The 7,246-nt window shown below is 41.8% G+C and overlaps 1 long non-coding RNA gene across 1 annotated transcript; it reads left to right on the plus strand.

Moving 5' to 3' along the window:
• The first annotated feature begins 706 nt into the window (after positions 1-706).
• LOC114590656 (uncharacterized) lies at positions 707-4,706 on the plus strand. The gene is made up of 2 exons (XR_003705141.2): positions 707-810; positions 2,081-4,706. It is a non-coding gene; the product is annotated as an uncharacterized LOC114590656 (long non-coding RNA).
• Positions 4,707-7,246: the final 2,540 nt, after the last annotated feature.

A 7,246-nucleotide genomic window follows, 5' to 3' on the forward strand; every position in this document is an offset into this window, starting at 1 on the left:
CCGATCCCCCTGCAAGGTAATGAAGGATGCTTTTATGCAAATCTCTCTTTCATTTCGGGGAGCTTTGCACAGTTGAAGTTCCTGGTGGATTATAGTCGTAATCAGTTTTAATGCAGCCATTTCTACTTTCTTTAGTTCCATGGTCTTAGTTAAAGATGGATGGGGCAATCCAAAATGCACACAACTTTGTGGGAGGCTGAACTGGGTGGGGGTGTAACTTGAAAAAAGAGACATTGCACATACTTTTGTAAACCAAGAAATCTTTAATAAAAAATACTTTTAAAAAAAGAAAAGAACATCACTTCCCCCTCCGTCCACTAAATGTCCAGGTGAGCAAAAGTGCCATGTTAGCAGCTACAAGAGGAAGGTGTTGGAACAAGTTGTTCCAGGGGCAGGGAGTGGAAGGAGCTAAGATCCACTGGTTTCATTGCTGTCACATGATGGCATCAGGCCTGATCTTGCCATTATTGCTGAACCAGCTCCAGGTTAGTACAGTAATCTTCTTGGCCCTCCATTCTGCCCTGGCCACTGTGTGTCCACCATTTTGGACAGGGGTTCATACAAGGCCGTACATTACTCACACAGAATTGGCTAAAGGATTGCAACTGGAAGGTTTTGTCTTACAAGGTGAGGATGATGTGCTGTCATGACTGTAAGCTACACAGTGTTTTGTTTTTTGTTGTGTACAGGGAAACCAGAAATTAATCTCTGGTTCCTGTGCGAGTCAATCTGATCAGAGATGAGTGGAAGAGAAAGAATAAGTACCAACACCAGCTGATGGAAAATTCACTGCCTTTTTGTAATACAATGGTAAGTGCGTGGTAGATATAGGGGCAGGGGAGAAGAGGGCCTCCAGAATGGGGTCAGAGTCCAATCAGTCTTGAAATTAAATACGGACTGATAAGGAGGGCTGCCATATGTCTGGGTTTACCCTGAAATGTCCAGAAATTGGGCTTTGTGAATGGCGTCTTGGCAGATTTTTGCCAAATTGGCAAAATGTCTGCGAATTCCCAGATGTATGGCAAGTGGGGTGATGTTTAACAAACAAAAAAGCCGAACAACTTTGTCCACATTTTCAGTTTTTGAGGTTTGATTTTTGCTGCCCAACTCTCCATGGAACTCTGAGTCCCCTAAAGATCCTTAAGCAATAAGTAGCAATGCATTTCTGCTTCAACCAATAATTCCACTCTGTTTTCAAAGGCCATAGCAGCACAGGATGCTGCCTTATCCTGAGTCAGACCAACAGGCCTTCTAGTTCAGTGATGATTACCAGTAGCTCTCCAGCATTTTACACGGGCCACTTTCCCAGTTCTACCTGCAGAAGCCGGGGATTCAAACAGGAATCATATGCATGCAGAACAGATGCTCTACTGCTGAGCAATGGCCCTTCTAGAAATCAGTGGATGGATACTAGTCTAATTCAGAAAAAGTCTAGCCATTACATCTTTATAAAGTGAGAGATCACTTATTTTGTTTTTACTTAGGCTGCTGTCCTGTACATATTTAGGAGTAAGTCCCGTTGAACAGAATTGAATTAACTTGTTTAGCATTGCACTGCTGTGCATTTAGTGTCACACAAGCAACAAGTATTAAAAAAAAAATAGCCATGTTGGACCACTTGACAAAGCATTAGCAGCAGTAGCAGCTATGTTTGGTTGCTAGTATCGCAGCAAATTTCTGGAGCCCATTATTCCTCCACTGCCCATTCTAATACAGTGGTACCTTGGTTTACGAACTTAATCCGTTCTGGAAGTCTGTTCTTAAACCAAAGCCATTCTTAAACTGAGTCACACTTTCCCTAATGAGGCCTCCCACCGCCGGTGCCCTTCCACCATTTGGCTTCCATTCATAGACCAAGGTAAAGTTCACTAACCGGAACACTACTTCCGGTTTTGCAGAGTTTGTAAACCTAATAGTTCATAAACAGGACTGCTCTTAAACCGAGGTACCACTGTAGCTTAAACCAGATGAAGCTCTGACTAGGCCAGGCTCTGTAGGGAAAGGGTACTGCTCAAAATGATTCTGTGTCACACTCTGCACAGGCCTTTGTCGTGTCCTCACATTTTGCTTCGCCTTTCAGGTTCACTCAGTCACCTCCCTGCTCAGGTCAAAAAGCGCAGGTGATGCCAAAGCCTCAGCTTGCCTACAGGAATGTTTAATGTCGAGCAAGTTACAGAAGTCCGGAATGGTGGGCTGGAGGAAGAAATGTTGAAGGCAGCCGGCTCTGTTTTAATAACTCCCTGCAACCAAGGTGGGCCACCTTTTCGAGTAAGTCTTGGGAAAGAGGAAATGAGGTCACCTTGGAAAACATGGTGGCCGAGAGGATATGGCACACAGCCTGGTAAAAGAAGTCACCTCCATGGTATCAGAAGCCACATGAAAGTCTTTGGGAGTGATGTTATCTCAAAGCAGTGAGAAGAGGCACCTGGAGGAAGGTTTCTCCATTCCCTGAATTCAGGGAGCTACACGCTGTGTACAAAAATGTTAATACCATTTTCCTCAATGGTATTTTTTTCAATAACTCTTTCGTTATTGGATCAGAACAGTAATAGCTAATTGAGCACACAAAAGGTTTGACAAACTGGGTGAAGTGTAGGTTGCATTTTCCATTGCACCCCACAGTATGATCACATGCTTTTGAGAAAATGAAGTTATTCCAAATTTAGGCCTAAAGCATGGTTCGGTCTTACATGCATGAGCACGGATGGATTCTCAAGATTGCACATTCCCAATGTACCCCCTCTCCCTCTCTCCTTGTACAGTACATGACAATTCTCTTCCTCCTTTCTTGGTTTGGGCACAAAATGCTAAGGTAAACTATGGTTTGGTCTTACACCTAGGTTCTCCATATCTTTCTTGTTTGGCTCTGAAACTCAGCTTCCTTATATATAGGAATGATACTTGATAATTACCTACAGAGATTAGCATTGCTCATCATGTTCAAAGTATTGGTATGAGTCCTGTAAGTATTTAAACAGCAGTCACAGGTGTAAACCTGGCTTTGTAGTTTTCAAAACACACATACAGTTCAGCAAGTCAACTCCTGGATCATCTTCTATTTCCCCCCATATCTTCAGGTAGCCTGTCCAAACAAATTTTAAAGCAGCAATTGTGGGGCTGTTTGTTCCTCACAACAGTAGCTGGCAGGATGCTTTAAACAGTGGGAGTGCACCCTCTTCATCATCCTTATGCTTTGCTCACCACAAAGGAGGATTTTGTGCACCACTACAGAAAGAGTGAATGAGATGAGAGTTCGGATTTCTTATTCTGGATTTGGAAATGCAACATGAAGAACAAGAGAAAAAACACCCATTCAGCTCCCATGCTGAGGTTTCCACCGGCAGGCATACAGCAAGACATCTGGGGTTGCTCCAGAACCTGAGATGCTTGGTGGGAGTGAAATGAACTGAGTAGCTTGGTATTGTACTCTTGTCTAAACTGTTGGCTTTCTAGGGGAGATTGACCTTGGTGCAACAGTACAAATTGTGAACAGCATCGAAGGCAACTTCAAGAAGTGACTGATAGAAGTTTACCTTTGAGTTTCCTTCCATGAGCTTCCCAACTTCTCCTTTAACTCTGGGCTTAGATTTTTTGTTTGTTTGTAATGACTACAAAGTTCTTTTAATCAGATTTCCTTGTCCCTCCTGGAGCATTTAATTAAGTCTTTACAACCCCCTGCTCCATACTCCTAATGATGTTTTTCGGTCCGGAAATAATGTCTCTCATCAAGGGGGAGCAAAGTCGCTACTCTGTTGGGGCCTTTTCCATTTTTGCAGCTGATTACAAGCCAAAAAAGGAGGACACAGAAGGCACACCTAATTAGAAATAGATTGGGTGAAGGAGCCAGAAAGGCAATTGCAGGCTTTGAGGAAAGGCTATGCAAATGAGGGAGTAGAAGGCTGAGCTGTGAAGGCCGGACAAAGAAGTTTTATTTACATGCTGCAACAGGGTCTTTTCAAGCTTGTAGACTGGTACCCTGTGGCATCTTCTCTTATGTGACTTTTCTCCACCTCTCCATATGTTGTAGCTCTCTCACACTTTTATTTGCCTCATTGATATCACACACACACACAAAATGCAGATTAATAACATGGAAAAAACATTATACAAATTAAGTAAAAGTGCACAAGTTTAATCTTGGCTATAGGTAAGAAATCTGCTTTATATTGACCACTTCTGGTGAGATAGCTCCAAGGCATTTTCTTAGAATAAGCTTCCTTATATAATCAGTTTGTTGATCAATTCTTTGTTGATCAATGTTTCGTTTGGATTTTTGAGCAGAGTTAGTTTTAAAATCAAACTGCAACCTGATGTGAACTAATCAATAGTGGTAATAAAAATATAGCTGTCAACTAAAATATAGATTGCCTATAACGGGCGTAAATCTACAACACTATCAATAGAACATGGAGAATTGCCAAAATGGCAAAGAAAACAGAATACCTGTATATAATGATAGGCAGCTTTGATAAATCTTGACTTCATGTACTGACTGCATGAAAATGAGCTCAGTTTGTTAACATATATAAGCGTTTTCCGTTGTCTACTTCATAAACTTGTATTTGTAATGTTGTATAATCAGTGTCTTTTTCTTCTTTTGTACTCCTGCATTTGAAAGAATGACTAAAAAGAGACATGAAAAAAGGAGCAAAACATCTGATATTGCTCCAGAATTTTACATCCATTAAAGAGTCATATGGACCAAAGGGGTGCTGTTTGAATCATAATTTATTTAATCCGTATCTGTCTTTGTGGATTAATTTATTAATCTGGTTGTGGGACTGACTTGCTTGGTCAACAGAATAGCAGAATAGCAGGAAAAGCCAGTCATATATGCTGGGTCTCCTCCACAAGCAGCACTCCTTTAGAAGATAAATATCCCAAGACTTGGAAAAAGGCAGTTCTCTGCTCAGAGATTTCCATGGAAGTTGATCCTCTGGGAATTCTGCCCTGCATTATTTTGTCCAGCTGTAGCCAGAGGCTGAGCTAATATTGGGTGGATTTGTAGATGAGAAGTATGTGATTAAGGGTTTCTGGCCCACCCTGAGCACTTACTGTCTGGGCTAAGATTTGTGGTCATCCCAGAAGGCCTTTCATGGGTGGGAATGGGAAACAGTTCCATAATGTTATATTTCCACCACTCCCGTCGGCCAAAACCACAGGCAGTTTCATGAGAAAAACGAAATTGATTCGGATGGGCCTGTAGGCCTCAGATGAGAAGCTCTCACCATTACTCCATGTTCTCCTCAAGGACCCTCTTTTGACACCCACTGGGCCTGTGTGGAATTCAGAAGACTTCAGTGAACTACTCCTAAACAAATAGGCCATAGCTACTAAGCATTCCACCACCACCTCAGAGGTCATTCCGGGATCAAATCAGAAACTGGGATGGCTTCTCTAAATCAGGGACGTCCCTGGAAAATAGGGACACTTGGAAGGTCTGCCAAAATGCACTATATCAAGGGGAATTGCTCTACAATAGTGTGTATGTATGTATATTTGACAAAATGGAATCCATTAGATGTGCATGTTGGAAGAACTTTGCACTAAAAGGCTGCTGAATTTTCAAGAGGACTTGTTTAATTTTTTAAAAATGCAAACTGATGTGGAGAACTTTAAACTTAAGATTGGAAAAACGAGAAACTGAAATGGAGACATTTACTTCTCTCAATCTGCACTGCTTTCCTGGTGCTGGAGCACTCCGGGTGAGTAATGAGTATTAGATTGCCCTTCATCACTAATTAGAATTATTCCATAATATATTTAGATCAGGACATGTACACAGTCTCCAAGACCAACATCTCTAGTCATCAATGCAGGAAATACCTTCACAGTTCAAATTCATTCTCAAACCCTAGCATGTTAATAAATCATCATCATCTACATATATTGCCCTTCACCTGAGGATCACAGGGACCACCACTACACATAACGTTGTGTATCAAAAGACTATTCCAAATACATTGTCAGTGGAACTGTGTGCCTATTTACTCACAAATAAGTCCTAATGATTTACTCCCTTGTAAGTGCATATAGGATTGCAGCCTGTGGTTTCCTTAGAGACAATGCTGCTTACTTTAATTAGCATATGCTTCTCCACAGCTTTCAGACTAAAATGTAAATATTCAACCATTATTTAACAACTTGGAAAGTAAATAGGTAGGGAATCAGCATCCTGGGCTGTACGTTGCAAAAGCAGAAGCCAGCACAAAAATTCCCACTAGTGGGGCTTTCCTCCCCTCTCCTCCCCCTACATCGCCTCCCGCTCTTCCCAATTCTGCTCTGGAGGGTTGGGAGAACCCACAGAATGGTGCACCGGGGACTAAGAAGAGGGGAGTTTGTTCCATTGGGAAAGCAGGAATGCTTGCACCAATGGAACAATCTCATTAGTTGAATACAGCCCATTCAGAATGGCTGACTTTTTAAAAATCCCCACTGAGAAGAACAGCCTTTCTTTTTCAAAAGGATAATTTTTGAAGGTGGGGTTTTGCCTTGACCAATTGGGCTAGTCATGGCACCTGCAGATTTGGCAGGCTGTTTAAATTATCTTGACTAGCCAGCCTTTCTAATGAATATTATGTATTATTTTAATGGTACTCTAGGTTTTATTGTAGTTGCCTGTTGTCATACACCACCTTGATAGTTTATATGAGGATGGGGACTGTCAACCAACCAACCAACCAATTGTGCTGGTTGCTTCATCCTGCACTGAATGTTTTGTTGTGCTCATTTAGCCGTCCCAGCTGGCCGTATTCAAAAGACAGAGGCTAACTCTCTATCCTTTGCACTTGACTCTCAATAAAAGTTGCAACAAAGCTTCAAAAGCTTATCTTTGTTTTTTGCAACTCCATGACACTCTGGGCCAACGAAAGGCAGCCACTGATTGGAGGCCTTCTGTGTTGTTGGCTCTGATGTATGAACAATCTCCTGGAGAGAAAATAAATGCAAAAGGAGAGAGAAAAAAGGAATGCTTACAGGCCTAGAATTTAGTGTAAAGTTCTGATATTTAAACCCATCTGGCCCCATGAATCCAAATGTGGGGGTTGGGGTGGGATTTTGAGAGATAATTAATAGTGTGCACAAGATTTCCATTTGGGAGAGAGGCAGAGCTGCGAAAGAGATTAAATTCACCCCTGGTGGAAAGCCCGCTGAAATGACACCAGGACCGTGATTGGCCCCAAACATTTTAACTATCCCATTTAATGCTATTCATGCTCTAGTGGAGATGAAAATGTTTATACTAAAT

This window comes from Podarcis muralis, chromosome 2, assembly GCF_964188315.1.
Source record: "Podarcis muralis chromosome 2, rPodMur119.hap1.1, whole genome shotgun sequence".
NCBI lineage: Eukaryota > Metazoa > Chordata > Lepidosauria > Squamata > Lacertidae > Podarcis > Podarcis muralis.